At 47.2% G+C, this 17774-nt stretch overlaps 1 protein-coding gene across 3 annotated transcripts in view; it reads right to left on the bottom strand.

The window, feature by feature from the left end:
- map3k15 (mitogen-activated protein kinase kinase kinase 15) overlaps window positions 1–17774 on the bottom strand; it is a 272382-nt gene that overhangs the window by 45867 nt on the left and 208741 nt on the right. The gene's annotated exons all lie outside the window — the stretch shown is intronic.

Here is a 17774-nt window from a genome sequence, read left to right as displayed (position 1 = left end):
TTGTTGTTGTAGCTACCTCTGAATTATTCTATTGTTCTGATGAAAGGTCATCGACCTGAAACGTTGGGCTGGATTTAGCCGAGGGTCAGCGGGCGCGATCGATGGTGGGTCGGGTGGGAAAGTGTTTTTTCTCCCCAGCGGTTCGGGACCCCGCTGTGAACCCGCCGCCACACGCCTTTACCCATGTCAGCGCTGAGCAGACCCGACACACAGCGGCGGGGAGGCAATTAAAATCATTACTGACTTGTTTACAGCCACTTAACAATGGTTATTTTCCCAGCTTTTTGAATTTGACAGGTCGTCCACCAGTTTCCCGCCGTGCCTAGACCTCGGGCTAGATTTTCGGGGAGCCGTCAGGCGGGGTTTCAGGCATGTGGGGGAGGAAAATCCCGACTTTGGGGGTCCCGACACCATCCCGCCCAAAACCCCGCCCCACATAAGTTTCAGGGGCGGCGGGTACCCGCCCCACTCTGGGACCCGCCGAAACCAGACGGGAAGGGATTAGTGCCAATTAACTGCCTGTTAACAGGTAGTTAACAGGCAGTTTTTAGCCTAATCCCCATTTTGAGGGGTTTCGTGTGGGTTTCCCGACGTCTCCAAACCACGCCAGGTTAGCGAGGCGGGCCGTCGGATTGAATGAGTTGGAGGGGTCGCGATGTCGGCGCTCAGGTGAGTGATGGGTGCATGAGTGCAAAGGTAAGTGTGTTTGGTGTGTCTAAAGTGTGTAAAGAACTTTTACTTACCTGTACTTACCTTAACAGCCTTTCTTCCTGTAGCTGTCGGGAGCGCATCACTCAGCCGGAACTGAAAGCTGAACGGCTGCGATCTGTCAAAAGTGACAGCCTTCAGCTTTAATGCTGCTGAGATTTCTAAATGAGTCTGCGCAGAAGGACTCATCTTAGAAATCAGACTGTCAGTGTTTGACAGCTTCAAACAGCTGTGAAACACTGATATTTCATCTGTCAAGAAATCTTGACAGATGAAATTGCAGTCTGTGACGTCACCTGTTGTCGGGTGGCCCTTAATTGGCCTGCTGAGCCTGCTGGGCGGGCTTAACAAGGTCAATCAAGGGAAAATCGCGCGGATTGGCCGGATGTCGAAGTAGGCGGGTCAAAAACCCGAAAAGGGAAGTCCCGCCTTCTTCCCGACAGGTTCCACAAAATCGACCCCCTCCTCTGTGAAGCTGAGGCGGGAGGTCAGTGGCCATTGAATCAGCTGATGAGTTGACAGCTTCAAATGTCAAGTCAAAGCTCCCAGCTGATTGAGAAATGTTCCCTTAACCACGAGCTTCTCTATACTGCATTTCCACTACGGATTCAGAATGCTCCAAGTCTTTACACAAGTCTCCATCCAGTCTGACCTTATTACCTCTCCCACCATTGAGAGATCGCTTCTGTCATCTCTATTTCACCTGCTATCTATTCCATCAGCATGGGCGCCCTTGAAACTCTCTCACCTTGGTCCTCAGAATCCCACCATGATCAGCCCCAACACCAGCAACACCAGGCACACCAGCAGCACCAACAACAACAACAACCTTCTCCGCAATCAACTGATGCTGCATAGGACACAGGGCATCAGCACTTGACCACACTGCTGCCCGGGAGGCCAGGGACCATGACCAGATTTACTTAACTTGACACTGTACACCCTGGCTGCCACATGATGTACCAGATTGGCACCACCCCATACCAACAACATAAAGCATCTCTACAATGCCCAAGCCATTCCTTTCACACTCGTCACCATTGCGAGGGGTACCGTTATGTCTCACCATTCACTGCAACTCACTAGGTACCTTCCAAAGGTGCACACAAATCTGTCCATGAATGCAATGTGTTGAAAATAAAGATTTCAATGTTTGACACCACATTAACTGAAACTTTAAATGAACATTGGGTAAAACACCCATGTGCCTACCCTCGTGTGTTGTTAGTTGGTATGATTACACTAGGATGAGGGTGAGTGTGTAGTGTGGCTAGTGAGATGAGGATGTGATAATATAGATAGAGAGGGATGGGTGGAGGTGCAAGGTAAGTTGGTGTGAGTGCAGGATGTGCAGGAGTAGGATAGGGAAGGCAGAGTGATGGGGATGTGATGAGAGGCACAGCAGGAAGAGGTTGAGTACTAACGTTTTATGATCTACTGAGATCATTGAAATGTTTGTGGCACTGCACCCAGGTTCTCCTGACAACTCTTCACCGCTGGAACAGGCAGCTGGTAGGCCGCCCAAAGGTCAAAATCTACTCACAAGACTTTCCACATAACACAGGAAATACTGTAGAAGAAATTGAATAGTTCGAAGCAACATGTAACAAGTCTAACTTTTGTTATACTCTGCGCGAAATCCCAATTTAAATAAAGACTAACATTTCTGATTAGAAATGACCCATGATTTGTTACACAAATGCATAAAATATACAGTCCTTTCCTTAGAGTACACAATTAAAAGTACTATAAAATTTACATTTGGAACTATAGTTACTTGTTACAAACAGCTTCCAGAACATGGCCAGAGTTTGTGTCCAGTTTTGATTAAGATCTCTTCCAATTATCATAGGAACGCAAGCATAAAAACAGGGACATTTATTTGGACCATTCCTTCCAACTGGCTGTGAATTCCATCTACCAAGGGAACTAATTAACCATAGATGTATCTTCTAAGAGGAGAAAACTCAAACTTCTCCTGTACACCTAAAGATAACCAACCTTGACCCTGATAAGTGAACCCTGACCGGGTGACATTCTGATAATCTCAACTGGACTTGGGCCACAGTATTCAATATAGTAGCAAAAGTAAAATACTGCGGATGGTGGAAATCTAAAAAAAAACAGAAAATGCTGGAAATGCTCAGCAGGCCAGGCAGCATCTGTGGAGGGAGAAACAGAGTTAACGTTTCAGGTCGATGACCTTTCATCAGGTTTTCTGTATTCAATACAGCGTTTGAGTATCTGTGCCCGGAACAACAATTTGCATTTACATAGTGCCTTTAACGTAGTAAAAGATCCCAAGGCTTTTCACAGGAGTGTTATCAAACAAAAAAGCTGACACCAAGCCACATGAGGAGATTTTAGGGCAGGTGACCAAAAGCTTAGTCAAAGATGTAGGTTTTCAGGAGCGTCTTAAAGGAGCACAGAGAGGTAGAGAGGCGGAGAGGTTATGGGAGGGAATTCCAGAGCTTAGGGCCTAGAAAGCTGAAGGCACATTCCGATATCCCTATAAACCTCAATCATTTTCATATATATTCATCTAACTCAATTTTAAAGGAGATAGTCGAGACTGTGTTAACTACCTTTGATGACTAATTATCATTAGGGCGAGTAAAGTGTTGCAGGAAATGATTTGTTACTGCTCACATCTGCTCAGAAACAGGCAAGTTCACCTCCTCCAAGATTTTTTAAGCAAAACTGCAGTATATGGGAAGCAAATCGCATTACACACAGCCAACGTAGAGATTCACGGGATGTTGCAGCATGCTATATTAATTACCTTAATGGTCATCCAATGCCAAAAAATCCCATATTTGCAACTACTTGGTCACCTGCCCTTTTAAGTTCATCTCTGGAAGGGGCTGCTTTGAAGTGTATATTGGTCTTTTCACTCTAGGGATCCGTGTTTTCTTAATCTCTTGGCAGATTTTAAGAAGTAGAACCAGGCCTCTAACTGTTATATTTGCACCTCACTGTGGGAGACTGGACTGAGAATGGCCAGCAGAAACTAAGCATCATCTCCACCTTCTCGCCACATTTAAGCGTTCTCAAGTACCATCCTTGGTATTTTATTGCCTCACAAGAAACTGCTCATTTTGAAAACATTAATAATTAAGGAGCTTAGAATTATATTAAAAATTCTATTAATTCTCAAGGAGATTATCATTTTAGTTGTGTCCACAAAGGTCCTGAGGGCTATTGGGATGTTCTGCCTTCTGTCCAGATCTTTGTTATATTTCTTCATTAATAACTTCTTCAATTATTTAATATGGGTCAGATCATTGGGGATCTGAATCCTTCTGTATTAATTCTCATTAGGTAACCATATGTACAAAAAGTTAATAATCAGATCATGTATAAGTAGCTTACTTACTGTGGTAACTTCTGATCTTCCCAATTAATTTTTAAATTATTCATTCTTCAGATATTTGGCAGAAGCTGGTGTCGGGAGCAGTGAGACCGGAGACCCAGTGAGCATTTAAACTCACTTTCGCGGGCTTTCTTTGCAGAGGCTGGTGTCGGGAGCAGTGAGACCGGAGACCCAGTGAGTATTTAAACTCACTTTCGCGGGCTTTCTTACCAATCTCAGACTGGCGGCAGCGTTCCAGAGCCACGTCACGATTCAAAACGTGACGCAGGCAGTAGCAAGCAGCTGATTGGGTGAGTACGGCCAGGGAGTGTTTATACCACTCTATAGTTTGACAGTTAAGGTTCATAGTTTATAAAGTTTAGAAGGTCTTAATTTTTTTGTGGTTATAGTTTCTAGTGTTAGTAACCAAGGGCCCTTGAGTATATCATTTAATTGTAGTGTAATAGGTGGTATTGATTTGATTTAAGTTAATTTTAATTAATTGAAGGGTATGTCATGGCAGGACAGCTCAGTGCCGTGGTATGCTCCTCCTGCACTATGTGGGAAATCAGGGACACTTCCTGTGTCCCTGAAGACCATGTGTGCGGGAAGTATATCCAGCTGCAGCTACTGGCAGACCGCATTGCGGCGCTGGAGCTGCGAATGGATACATACTGGAGCATTCGCGATGCTGAGGACGTCGTGGATATCACGTTTAATGAGTTGGTCACACCGCAGGTAAAGGCTGCACAGGCAGGAAGGGAATGGGTGACCGCCAGGCAGAATAGTAGGCGCAGGCAGGTAGTGCAGGGGTCCCCTGTGGCCATCCCCCTCTCAAACAGATATACCGCTTTGGATATTGTTGGGTGTGATGGCTTATCGGGGGAAGACAGCAGCAGCCAACTTCCTGGCTGCACAGGACAGGAGGAGAAAGAATGGGAGAGCTATAGTAATAGGGGATTCTATTGTAAGGGGGATAGATAGGCGTTTCTGCGGCTGCAAACGAGGCTCCAGGATGGTATGTTGCCTCCCTGGTGCAAGGGTCAAGGAAGTCTCGGAGCGGCTGCAGAGCATTCTGGAGGGGAAGGGTGAGCAGCCAGTTGTCGTGGTGCATATAGGTACCAATGATATAGGTAAAAAATGGGATGAGGTCCTAAAAGCTGAATATAGGGAGTTAGGAGGTAAATTAAAAAATAGGACCTCAAAGGTAGTAATCTCAGGATTGCTACCAGTGCCACGTGTTAGTCAGAGTAGAAATAGAAGGATATTTCAGATGAATATGTGGCTAGAGGAATGGTGCAAGGGGGAGGGATTCAAATTCCTGGGACACTGGAACCGGTTCTGGGGGAGGTGGGACCAGTACAAACTGGACGATTTGCACCTGGGCAGGACCGGGACCGATGTCCTAGGGGGAGTGTTTGCTAGTGCTGTTGGGGAGGGTTTAAACTAAAATGGCAGGGGGTTGGGAACTTGTGCAGGGAGACAGAGGAATGGGAAACAAGGATAGAAGCAAAAGACAGGAAGGAGAAAAGCAAAAGTGGCAGGCAGAGAAGTCAAGGGTTTAAATCAAACATGGCCACAGTAAATAATAGTTCTAAAAAGTCTAAGGGGGAAAAATGCGGTATCGCCCCATTTGGGGCGCATTTATCGGCTGGGCGTAAAGTTTAACGCCCGGCGCAAATTATCACCGCCTACTGCTAAATTGGTCTGTTTCGCCCCTGGAGCTGATTGCAGCGCTAAATCAGGCGCTGCACGACTCTCTTAAGGCGCTAAGCTGGAGGAGTGAGGCGCTAACTCAGAGGGCGGGCGCAGCGTAGGTGCTGTCAGTTAGCGATTACACACAGACACACTGGCGCCGGTCAGCTCTTAAAGGGGAGGGTCGATCTGGATTTGCAGCCGCACCCTGCGCATCGGAGCCCTGAATCTCGGCCTGGACAGACCTGTTGCCAAATCCTGCAGCCAAGGACCATGGAGAGGGCCAGGGAGCGAGCGCAGTGTTTCAGCAAGGGGGCCTTGGAGGCTCTGGTTGGCGAGGTGGAGCGCAGGCGATCTCTCCTGTACCCGGAGAGTGGCAAGAGGCCTCTGCCCAGCGAGTACTGAAAAGCTTAGAGGGAGGTGGCTCACAGAGTGACTTCCAGCAGCATGGTGCCTAGGACCCCTGTGCAATGCAGGAAGAAGTTCAACGACCTCACTCGGGTCGTCAGGGTGAGTGCCTTTTTCAGAAACCTCTTCATCCCTCCATCTGGACCTCACTTTATGGCCAAAGGGTCTTGAAAGCCCCAATGCCCAGCACTCCTCCAACACCTATGGCCCTTTCAGGAAACTCACACGCACATTCAGCACTTTGCATACAGTAAGGGTTATTCGACCATGGGAGGCATTTCAGCCACGAGCATAGCTGCACACAGTAAGGGCTATTCGACCATGGGAGGCATTTCAGCCAAGATCATGGCTGCACACAGTAAGGGCTATTCGACCATGGGAGGCATTTCAGCCAAGAGCATGGCTGCACACAGTAAGGGCTATTCGACCATGGGAGGAATTTCAGCCAAGATCATGGCTGCACACAGTAAGGGCTATTCGACCATGGGAGGCATTTCAGCCAAGATCATGGCTGCACACAGTAAGGGCTATTCGACCATGGGAGGCATTTCAGCCAAGATCATGGCTGCACACAGTAAGGGCTATTCGACCATGGGAGGCATTTCAGACAAGATCATGGCTGCATCTTTACTCAGACCCCATCCTTTTCTTGCAGGGCAAGCTGGTGCATAATAGGAGACAGCAGCAACGGACCGGGGCAGGCCGGCCTCACCTTCAAGCCCTGACCGATCGGGAGTAGCGAATCCACCGGACTGAGGCAAGCCGGATGCTTGGCCCCATCGCCACTGGAGACGCTGACCCCGTTCTGGCCAGCAATGGTAAGGTCATCACCTTTTTGACCTCTCTCCTTCCACTTGTTCCTCACAACAGCATCCTTTGACCCTTTCGATCCAAATCAGTGCATCGCTGCACTCATGCCTCCCTTGCAGCCACCCTGTCCTCACACTAAAGCCACTCTTGTACCTCCCTGCTTTCAGATGCTGATTCACCAGGTGAGGAGGCGGGCCCTCAAGCTGCCACTGGGAGTGAATCTGAAGGCGAGGAGGAAGAGGAAGCCGGACCATCAGCGCAACCCTCTGCCGAGGCAGCCCATGGCCATACTGGGGACACGCCTTCCCTGGAGGGGAGCGGGGGGGAATGGTCTGATGAGGGTGAAGCTCCAGGACCCAGCGGCCTGCAGCAATGCGAGGGGGGTAGGGAAGCTCGGGGGCCTTCTCCCCGGAGGGAGAGTCTGGCCTCCAGTCCTGCTACAGTGAGCGCAGATGAGGTGCGGCTCCTCGCTGAAATGAGTGCCCAGGGGGAGCAAAGGCACACTGAGCTCATGGCTGCAATGGCAAGGATGCCCAAATCCATTGAGTCACTGGCAAGGAGTGTCCAGGACTTCGGTGCAGCACAGGCGTCTGCCACGCAAATGCTAAGTGCTGCAATGCAGTCAGTGGTTGGTCTCATGCAGACGCAGATTGAGGCCACGCGAGCACTAACTGATGCCACCCTCGCTGGACCGGACAGGTTTCCCCGGGCCCTCCCCGTGCCGCAGCAGGCCAGCAATCTGTGCTCCCGCAGATTGCTCTGCATGCTGAAGTGCTGCCCCGTGGGAGTGCCAGTGTGTCGGTCAAGCGGGGAGTTGCTGTCCTCTCTCAGGATGACAGCATTCCTGCTGCCAGCACTGTCACTTCTCCACTGCAGTTGCCACCACCTGTAGGACAGACTGCTGCCGCCCATGCAGAGTTGGAGCAGTCAGCAGCCGGGCCCTCCAGGCCCAGAGCTGGTCCAGGCCGTCCCTCAAGGGCATCTGCAGTCTCAGTTTCTGACACTCAGCAGCCTTCCCCCAGCCTTGCTGCAGCCACTGGGGTCCCAGTGCGGCGGAGCTGCAGGGTGGGAAGGGGGCAATTTCGAAAGGGAAGCAGATCACCCTCGAAGGGCAAAAAGTAGAAGGTGTGGCAAAATGTTTTGCATTGTTTTATTGAAGGCCGAGGATCGTGGTCATATTTTTGTTACTCTTTTGGACATTGTCTCCAGGTTGTGAGAGACAGTTATGTGATTAACTGCTTTCTTGTGTGTTTCTTTCTATTACTTTGTCATGCGGGAAGGATACACAGTTTGGTAAATAAAGAAGTGTCTTTATTCAAAATGTGCATGTTTGCTCTTTGCCCTCATTGTTGCCTTGACCGGCTTAGGGGTTGCGGGATGGTTTCATTCAGGTTGTTTGAATGGCAGAAGCCATTCCCTCAGAGGGGACCTAGAAGCGACTTGCTATAAGCCTTTGACGGACGGCCCTTGCACTTTGTGCCTCCCTCCCATCTTGGTGCTGCTGCTCCTCCTCCTCCTCCTCCTCCTCCGCTGGTGCTCCAAGGCCCGGTGGCATTGGCTGGGTCCTGAGGATTGCCAGGTTATGCAGCATGCAGCACACAACAACGAAGTGGGAGACTCGCTCAGGCGAGTACTGCAGGACTCCTCCAGAGTGGTCCAGACAGCGGAACCGTTGCTTGAGCATGCCGATTGTGTGCTCAACGATGTTCCTGGTAGCTTGATGGCTCTCGTTGTATCGTTCTTCTGCAGGGGTACTGGGTGAACGGAGCGGGAACATCAGCCAGGTGCACAGAGGATAGCCCTTGTCCCCGAGAAGCCAGCCTCCTGGGTGAAGCGGGGCCTCGAAAAGGTCTGCCACAGAAGTCTGGCGCAGGATGAAGGCATCGTGGCTGCTGCCAGGAAAGTGGGCATTGACAGCGAGTATCAGCTGTCTGTGGTCACAGACCAACTGGACGTTCAAGGAACGGAAGCCCTTTCGGTTGCGGAAATCCTCGGCATTCTCTTGCGGCGCCCGCAAAGCCACATGAGGGCAGTCAATGGCACCCTGCACCATGGGGAAGCCCGCTATTCTAGCAAAGCCCGTTGCGCGCTCTTGCTGCTTGTCCGGGGTCATGGGGTAAGAGATGTACTCTCACCTCCTTTTAAAGAGGGCATTTGTGACTTGACGGATGCAGCAATGCACCGCCAACTGGGAGATATTGGCAATGTCCCCAGTAGCAGATTGAAAGGAGCCAGTGGCATAAAAGTTGAGAGCCACTGTTATCTTCACTGCCACCGACAGAGACGTCCTGCTCCTCAGTTGAGGCTGCAGATCTGGCTGAAGCAGGTGGTGTAATGATATCAGCAAATAGTGATGGTATTTGCCTGTTTGATTATTTATGCCTGACCAGCAGAGGGCATGTGAGAGACAAGCAGTTTAGTTTTAGTTTAGTTTTAGATGGATCTCTAAGATGGTGTCTCCTGTAATGCTGTTAACTGAGCTGAACATACTTTAGATTAAAAGACATTCTCTTTCATGAATGCGTCGTCATTGAACCCACATACAAATCAATAAATGGTGTCAGAAGTGATTGAAAGAGATGAAGAGGAAAAATCTGAAGTTAAATCAGCTCTCCACATATTAGCAAGCCAAAAGAGAACATCGTTACTTACCTTTGGAGAATAGCTAACGAAGTGAAAAATGGAAGGATTACACCCACCGGCGAAGCTTCAGTTGACAGGTAATGTGGCTGAAAATTGGAGGAGGTTCAAACAACGTTTGGAGTTGTATTTAGCGGCAATTGGAGCTGACGAGAAAAGTGATAAAATGAAAGCGTCAGTGTTCTTACATGTCATGGGCGATGAAGCGCTGGAGGTGTATAATAACTTCACATTCGCTGCTGATGGAGACAAAATGAAGTTGGATAAAATAATGGAACAGTTTGAGGCCTACTGCATACCTAAACATAACGTGACGTTTGAGAGGCACAGATTTTTCACATGTGTACAGAAAACGGGAGAGACTATTGATCAGTATGTGACTGAACTGAGAAAGAGAAGCAAAACGTGTGAATTTGGGGGACTGACAGACTCGCTGATAAAAGACAGACTGGTGTGTGGTATTCCAGATAATGGTCTAAGGGAAAGACTGCTAAGAGAGCAAAATCTAGACCTGGGAAAAGCCATAGCACTGTATAGGGCTACAGAGACTGTGAAGTCGCAGGCAAAGGAGCTGTTCAGTGACAGTAGCTGCAACGTGGATGCAGTGAGAAAGAACAGATACAAACCGTTTAACAAAAAGAGCGCCAATGTGAAAAAAGAGGCGTGGCCAGCGAACAAAAATGAAAGGGGCAATCGAAAGTCATGTAGTCGATGCGGTACACAGCATCCACCAAAAAAGTGTCCAGCATATGGTAAAACATGCAATAGTTGCAACAAAAACAGCCATTATGCCCATTGCTGTAAGAACCAAGCGCAACAAAGCAAGGTCCATACAGTAGATGAAAGCGAGATAGAGGAGTTCTATGTGGATGTCGTGTCTGAAAACAAAAAAGAAAAAAGAGACTGGATGTTGACACTAAAAGTGAATGACATACACATTCCATTTAAATTGGATACTGGAGCACAAGTTAATGTGATATCAGAGACTGATTTTAAGAAAATTAGACCCAGACCAAAGATACATGGAATCAAAGTGAAAGTGACAGGATACTCAGGTACTAATATACCAGTGAAAGGAAGATGCATTGTCAAAGTGACACACAAGGACAGAGAGCACACGCTAGCATTAATCGTGGTGCCAAAGGATGTGCAAGCCATACTAGGTTTAATAGCCTGTGAGAGACTGAACCTGGTAAAGAGAGTCCTCGTTGTGGAAAGCGAAGGAGAGACAGTCTATGATGAACTCATGAAAGAGTACAATGACCTATTTCAGGGTCTAGGCTGCCTTCCAGGAGAACACACGATCAGAGTAGATAAAAGTATGCCAACGGTCATACATCCATGCAGAAAAGTTCCGTTTGCTCTTCAAAAGCAACTGAAGGCAGAGTTGGACAGGATGGAAAGCCTGAACGTGATTCAGAAGATAGATGAGCCAACTGAGTGGGTGAGTTCCCTCGTTGTTGTGGACAAAAAGAATGGAAAGCTCAGAATTTGCCTGGATCCAAGAGATCTAAACAGAGCAATAAAGAGAGAGCACTTCAAGCTTCCTACACGTGAGGAAATCATGTCACAGTTTGCAAATGCAAAGTATTTCAGCAAGTTAGATGCATCATCAGGATTTTGGCAGATGAAACTGGACGAGGCAAGTTCAAGACTGTGCACGTTCAACAGTCCATTTGGCAGATACAGATTCCTAAGGTTACCATTTGGCATTGCCTCAGCTCCTGAAGTGTATCACAAAACTATCCATATGATCTATGAGCACCTGGAGGGAGTTGATACCTCAATGGATGACATCATAGTATGGGGAACCACGAGAACTGAGCATGACGAGAGACTGAAAAACGTGCTGGAAGCAACAAGGAAAACAAACCTGAAGCTGAATAGAGAGAAATGCCAGCTCGGGGTGACAGAACTGACATTCATGGGAGATATCCTTAGCAGTGAGGGCATCAGACCAGATTCCAGAAAGGTGTCCGCCATTGAGAATATACCAAAGCCACAATGCAAAAAGGACGTGCAGAGGTTTAATGGAATGATCAACTACATGGGTAAATTCATATCCAACCTCTCAGAAAAGATGGCGCCACTGAGAAGACCAACTGAAAAGAACATAGAATGGGAATGGAATCATGAGCATGAGAAGTCATGGAGCGATCTAAAGAAACTGCTCACAGAGGAACCAGTTCTGAGGTTTTATGACCCAGCGAGACCCATCAAGATATCATCAGATGCATCACAGAGTGGGCTCGGTGCCGTTCTTCTGCAAAAATATGACTACTGGCAACCTATTGCATATGCATCACGCTCAATGACAGACGCGGAGACGCGATATGCTCAAATAGAAAAGGAGCTGCTCAGCATCACATACGCCTGTGAAAGATTTCACCAGTTTGTGGCAGGACAAGCAATCAGTGTAGAGACTGACCATAAGCCCTTGATTGCATTGTTCCAAAAGCCACTAAATAGCTGTCCGCTTAGAATACAAAGAATGATGATCAGGCTGCAACGCTATACACTGAATGTTGCGTACACACCGGGTAAGCTGATGTATACAGCAGACATGTTGTCCAGAGCTGTTGACCCAAGTGAGCCCGCAAACACCAAAATGGATGAAAAAGTGAACACCTACGTGGACATGATCACAAGTGCACTGCCCATAGCAGATGCAAAAATGGAGCTCATAAAGACTGAGACAAACAAAGATGAAACACTGAGACGACTGAGGAAAAGCATCTTGGATGGATGGCCCAACATGAAGCAAGACTGCTCACCTGACATGGCAGAGTACTGGAACTGCAGGGCGGAACTATCAGTGGTCGAAGACATCATCTACAAAGGAAGTAAAATAGTTATCCCAAAGAGTCTGAGAAAAGAGATGCTAAAAAGGATCCATGGAGGACATCTGGGAATTGAAAAGTGTAAGAAAAGAGCACGAGAGGTGATGTACTGGCCATGAATCAACCAAGATGTGACAAATGAGGTGTCAAACTGCACAATATGCCTGAAATATCGAGCAAGCAATCCGGTAGAACCACTAAAGCCACACCCAGCGCCAGACAGACCGTACCAGAAGGTAGGCGCTGACCTATTCGTATGTCAAGGGAAGGACTATCTTGTAGTCACAGACTATTACTCCCTGTATCCAGAGGTGTGTAGACTGTACACCACCACTGCAGATGCTGTGATAACATGTATGAAAGCCATATTCTCCAGACATGGCGTGGCAAACGAGGTCTTCACAGACAACGGACCCCAGTTTTACAATGCAAGTTTCCGACACTTTGCCAAAGAGTGGGACTTTGTCCACACAACGTCAAGTCCTCACTTTCCACAGTCCAATGGACTAGTGGAAAAATCGGTCCAGACAGTGAAAAGACTGATGTACAAGGCAAAAGACAGTGGAACTGACTTCTACCAGAGCATGCTTGTATACTGCACAACGCCGCTCGAGTGTGGTATGTCACCAGCCCAACTCCTTATGGGACGTCTGCTAAGGTCAAACCTACCCATCCCGGAGAACCTCCTGAAAACAAAAGAGGGGGAGAAAGTGAGGAAGTTCAAAGAACAACAGAAAGAAAAGCAGAAGTACTACTATGACAGAGGAACACAAAACCTACCTGAACTCCACACTGGTGACCAAGTAAGGTTCAAAGACAAAACAAACATATGGACTCAGAAGGGAACTGTCCTGAGTGAAGTTCAACCAAGATCATACACCATTCAGACAGATGAGGGTGCTGTTCTGCGAAGAAATCGTCGGGATCTTCTCATGGGACCAGCCACAGCAAGTCAAAAGACTGATACTGTTGAACAACCTGATCACACAGCAGGTCAAAAGACTGATACTGTTGAACAACCTGATCACACAGCTGAGAAACCATCATCTGAGGCAACAACTCAGATTCAAGGACAATCAATCAGAAAATCCTCAAGACACGTGAAGCCTCCTGAGAGACTCATTGAGCAAGTTTAAGGACTCTTGTTATAGAAGGAAGTAATGTTATCTTATTCTTTCTTCAAGTTCTAGTGTATTTACATATTTCATGTGAACACACAAAACAAGGTTAAAAAACCTTGATCATGATAATGATAATGTAAGTTCATTAAGTGTTAGTTAAAATGCAGAGTAATACAAAGAAAACATGTTGTTAGATAAAAGTAAAATACTTTTGTTTTAAGAAAGGGAGATGTAATGATATCAGCAAATAGTGATGGTATTTGCCTGTTTGATTATTTATGCCTGACCAGCAGAGGGCATGTGAGAGACAAGCAGTTTAGTTTTAGTTTTGTTTTGGATGGATCTCTAAGATGGTGTCTCCTGTAATGCTGTTAACTGAGTTGAACATACTTTAGATTAAAAGACATTCTCTTTCATGAATGCCTCATCATTGAACCCACATACAAATCAATACAGGTGGCAGAGCTCAATGACCACCTCCTTGCTGAATCGCAGCCTTTGCAAACACTGCTCCTCAGACATATTGATGTATGAGAACTGTTGCCGAAAAACCCTGGGAGGGTAAGGTCTCGTGTGCCGACGCCTGTTGGCCCTCCTCCGTCTGGCCATGATTGCCACTCTCTCTCTGTGGCTCTGTGCCCTCTCAATGTGATGGAGAAGCACGACGTTCCCATCCATTGCAGCCCCCATAGTATGAGGGCAATCAAAGTTATGCCGGTGAAAAAGCAAAGCAACTACAAAGTTATGGGCAGAAGCCAGAACTACCTCAGACAGCGTTGACTGAATGCAGAAGTCATTCTTTCTCCCTTTGTCTCTCAGCAAATCTCTCTCTCTCTCTCAGAACGAGTGGTCCAAAAATGGCTACCACACAGAAGACAGGAAGAGCCCCCTTTAAATAGCGCCCCCCCAGCCCCACAGTGACTGGGAAGCGTTCCAGTCAACCTGTCATTGGTAGCGGCAGGCGGAAAGTAGGGGGGCGCCACTGAATTTCCGGTCCGGGGCACCCCTAGGGCGTTGCACTCTGGGATGACGTCAAGATCTGCATGAGCTGGAGAGCGGGTGGTATGGTTTAGCGCCGCCGCTAAATGTCCGCTCAATTTCGCGAGAGACGCAGGTATCACCGCGCCCGGGCGCTAGTTGGTTAGCGTCCCACTTATCGCCCTCTTAAGGCACTAACGGGTGGCGCTAACAACTGAATTTCTCCCCCTAAGTGTGTTAAAAAAACAACCCTGAAGGCTTTGTGTCTTAATTCGTAATAAGGTGGATGAATTAACTGCGCAAATAGATGTAAATGGATATGATACTTTGGGATTACGGAAACAGCTCCAGGGTGACCAAGGCTGGGAACTCAACATCCAGGGGTATTCAATATTCAGGAAAGACAGGCAAAAAGGAAAAGGAGGTGGGGTAGCATTGCTGGTTAAAGAGGAGATTAACACAATAGTAAGGAAGGATATTAGCTCTGATGATGTGGAATCTGTAGGGGTAGAGCTGAGAAATACCAAGGGGCAGAAAACGTTAGTGGGAGTTGTATACAGACCCCCAAACAGTAATGCTGAGGTTGGGGATGGCATTAAATGGGAAATCAGAGATGGGTGCAATAAGGGCACAGCAGTCATCATGGGTGACTTTAATCTACATATAGATTGGGCTAACCAAATTAGTAACAATACTGTGGAGGAGGAATTCCTAGAGTGTATACGGGATGGTTTCCTGGACCAATATGTTGAGGAACCAACTAGAGATCAGGCCATCTTAGACTGGGTATTATGTAATGAGAAAGGATTAATTGGCAATCTTGTTGAGCGAGGCCCCTTGGGGCGGAGCGATCATAATATGACAGAATTCTTCATTAAGATGGAGAGTGCAGTAGTTGACTCAGAGACTAGTGTCCTGAATTTAAATAAAGGAAACTACGATGGTGTGAGGCGCGAGTTGGGTAGGATGGATTGGGGAATGTTACTTAAAGGGTTGACGGTGGATAGGCAATGGCAAACATTTAAAGATCACATGGATGAACTACAGAATTTGTTCATCTCTGTTTGGCATAAAAATAAAACAAAAAAGGTGACTCAACCGTGGCTAACAAGGGAAATTAGGGATAGCATCAGATCCAAGGAGAGGACATATAAATTGGCCAGAAAAAGCAGCAAACCTGAGGATTGGGAGCAGTTTAGGATTCAGCAAAGGAGGACAAAGGGATTCATTAAGAGGGGGAAAATAGAGTATGAGAGTAAGCTTGCAGGGAACATAAAAACTGACTGTAAAAGCTTCTACAGATATGTGAAGAGAAAAAGATTGTTGAAGTCAAGCGTAGGTCCCTTGCAGTCAGAATCAGGGGAATTTATAATGGGGAACAAAGAAATGGCTGACCAATTAAAGACATACTTTGGTTCTGTCTTCACAAAGGAGGACACACATAACCTCCCAGAGATGTCGGGGAACATAGGGTCGAATGAGAGGGAAGAACTGAATGAAATCAGTATTTGTAGGGAAATGGTGTTAGGGAAATTGACGGGATTGAAGGCTGGTAAATCCCCAGGGCCTGATAATCTACATCCTAGGGTACTTAAGGAAGTGGCCCTTTAAATAGTAGATGCATTGCTGATCATCTTCCAAAATTCTATAGATTCTGGAACAGCTCCCATGGATTGGAGGGTAGCTAATGTTACCCCACTATTCAAAAAAGGTGGTACAGAGAAAACGGGGAATTATAGACCGGTAAGCCTGACATCGGTAGTGGGGAAAATGCTAGAGTCCATTATAAAAGATGTAATAGCAGAGCACTTGGAAAACAGTGACAGGATCGGACAAAGTCAACATGGATTTACAAAAGGTAAATCGTGCTTGACTAATCCACTGGAATTTTTTGAGGATGTAACTGGTAGAATAGATAAGGGAGAACCAGTGGATGTGGTGTATTTGGACTTTCAGAAGGCTTTCGATAAGGTCCCGCATAAGAGATTAGTATGTAAAGTTACAGCACATGGGATTGAGGGCAAGGTACTGACTTGGATAGAGAACTGGCTGGCAGACAGGAAGCAAAGAGTTGGAATAAACGGCTCTTTTTCCGAGTGGCAGGCAGTGACTAGTGGGGTACCACAGGGATCGGTGCTAGGACCCCAGCTATTCACAATATATATTAATGATCTAGATGAGGGAACTAGATGTAATATCTCCAAGTTTGCAGACGACACAAAGCTGGGTGGGCGTGTGTGCTGTGAGGAGGATGCTGAGAAACTCCAGTATGATTTGGACAGGTTGGGTGATTGGGCAGATGTATGACAGATGCAGTATAATGTGGATAAATGCGAGGTTATCCACTTTGGTGGCAAAAATAGGAAGGCAGATTATTATCTGAACGGCAATAGATTGGGAGAAGGGGAAGTGCAGCGAGGCCTGGGTGTCCTTGTGCACCAGTCACTGAAGGTAAGCATGCAGGTGAAACAGGTGGTTAAGAAGGCAAATGGTATGTTGGCCTTCGTAGCGAGAGGATTCGAGGAAAGGAACAAGGATGTCTTGCTGCAGTTGTACAGGGCCTTGGTGAGACCACACCTTGAGTATTGTGTGCAGTTTTGGTTGCCTTATCTGAGGAAGGATGTTCTTGCCATGGAGGGAGTGCAGCGAAGATTCACCAGACTGATACCTGGGATGGCAGGAATGATGTATGAGGAGAGATTGGGTCGATTGGGCTTATACTCGCTGGAGTTTAGAAGAATGAGAGGGGATCTCATTGAAACTTATAAAATTCTGACAGGACTAGACAGACTAGATGCAGAAAGGATGTTCCCGATGGCGGGGGAGTCCAGACCAGGGGTCACAGTCTAAAGATAAGGGGTAAGCCATTTAGGACAGAGATGAGGAGGAATTTCTTCACCCAGAGAGTGGTGAACCTGTGGAATTCTCTACCACAGAAGGCAGTTGAGGCCAATTCATTAAATATATTCAAGAAGGAGTTAGATATATTTCTTAAGGCTAAATGGATCAAGGGATATGGGGAGAAAGCAGGGACAGGGTACTGAGTTTGGATGATCAGCCATGATCTCATTGAATGGTGGAGCAGATTCGAGGGGCCGAATGGCCTACTCCTCCTCCTATCTTCTATGTTTCTATATGGGCATTGCTGGCAAGGCCAGCATTTATTGCCAATCTCTAGTTGCTTTAGAGAGGATTGTGGTGAGCATCCTTCTAGAACCGCTG

Source organism: Somniosus microcephalus, chromosome 14 (genome assembly GCF_052327205.1).
Source record: "Somniosus microcephalus isolate GS21.2 chromosome 14, FLI_Smic_1.0, whole genome shotgun sequence".
Taxonomy (NCBI): Eukaryota; Metazoa; Chordata; class Chondrichthyes; order Squaliformes; family Somniosidae; genus Somniosus; species Somniosus microcephalus.
This window is presented reverse-complemented; position numbering and strand designations above follow the sequence as displayed.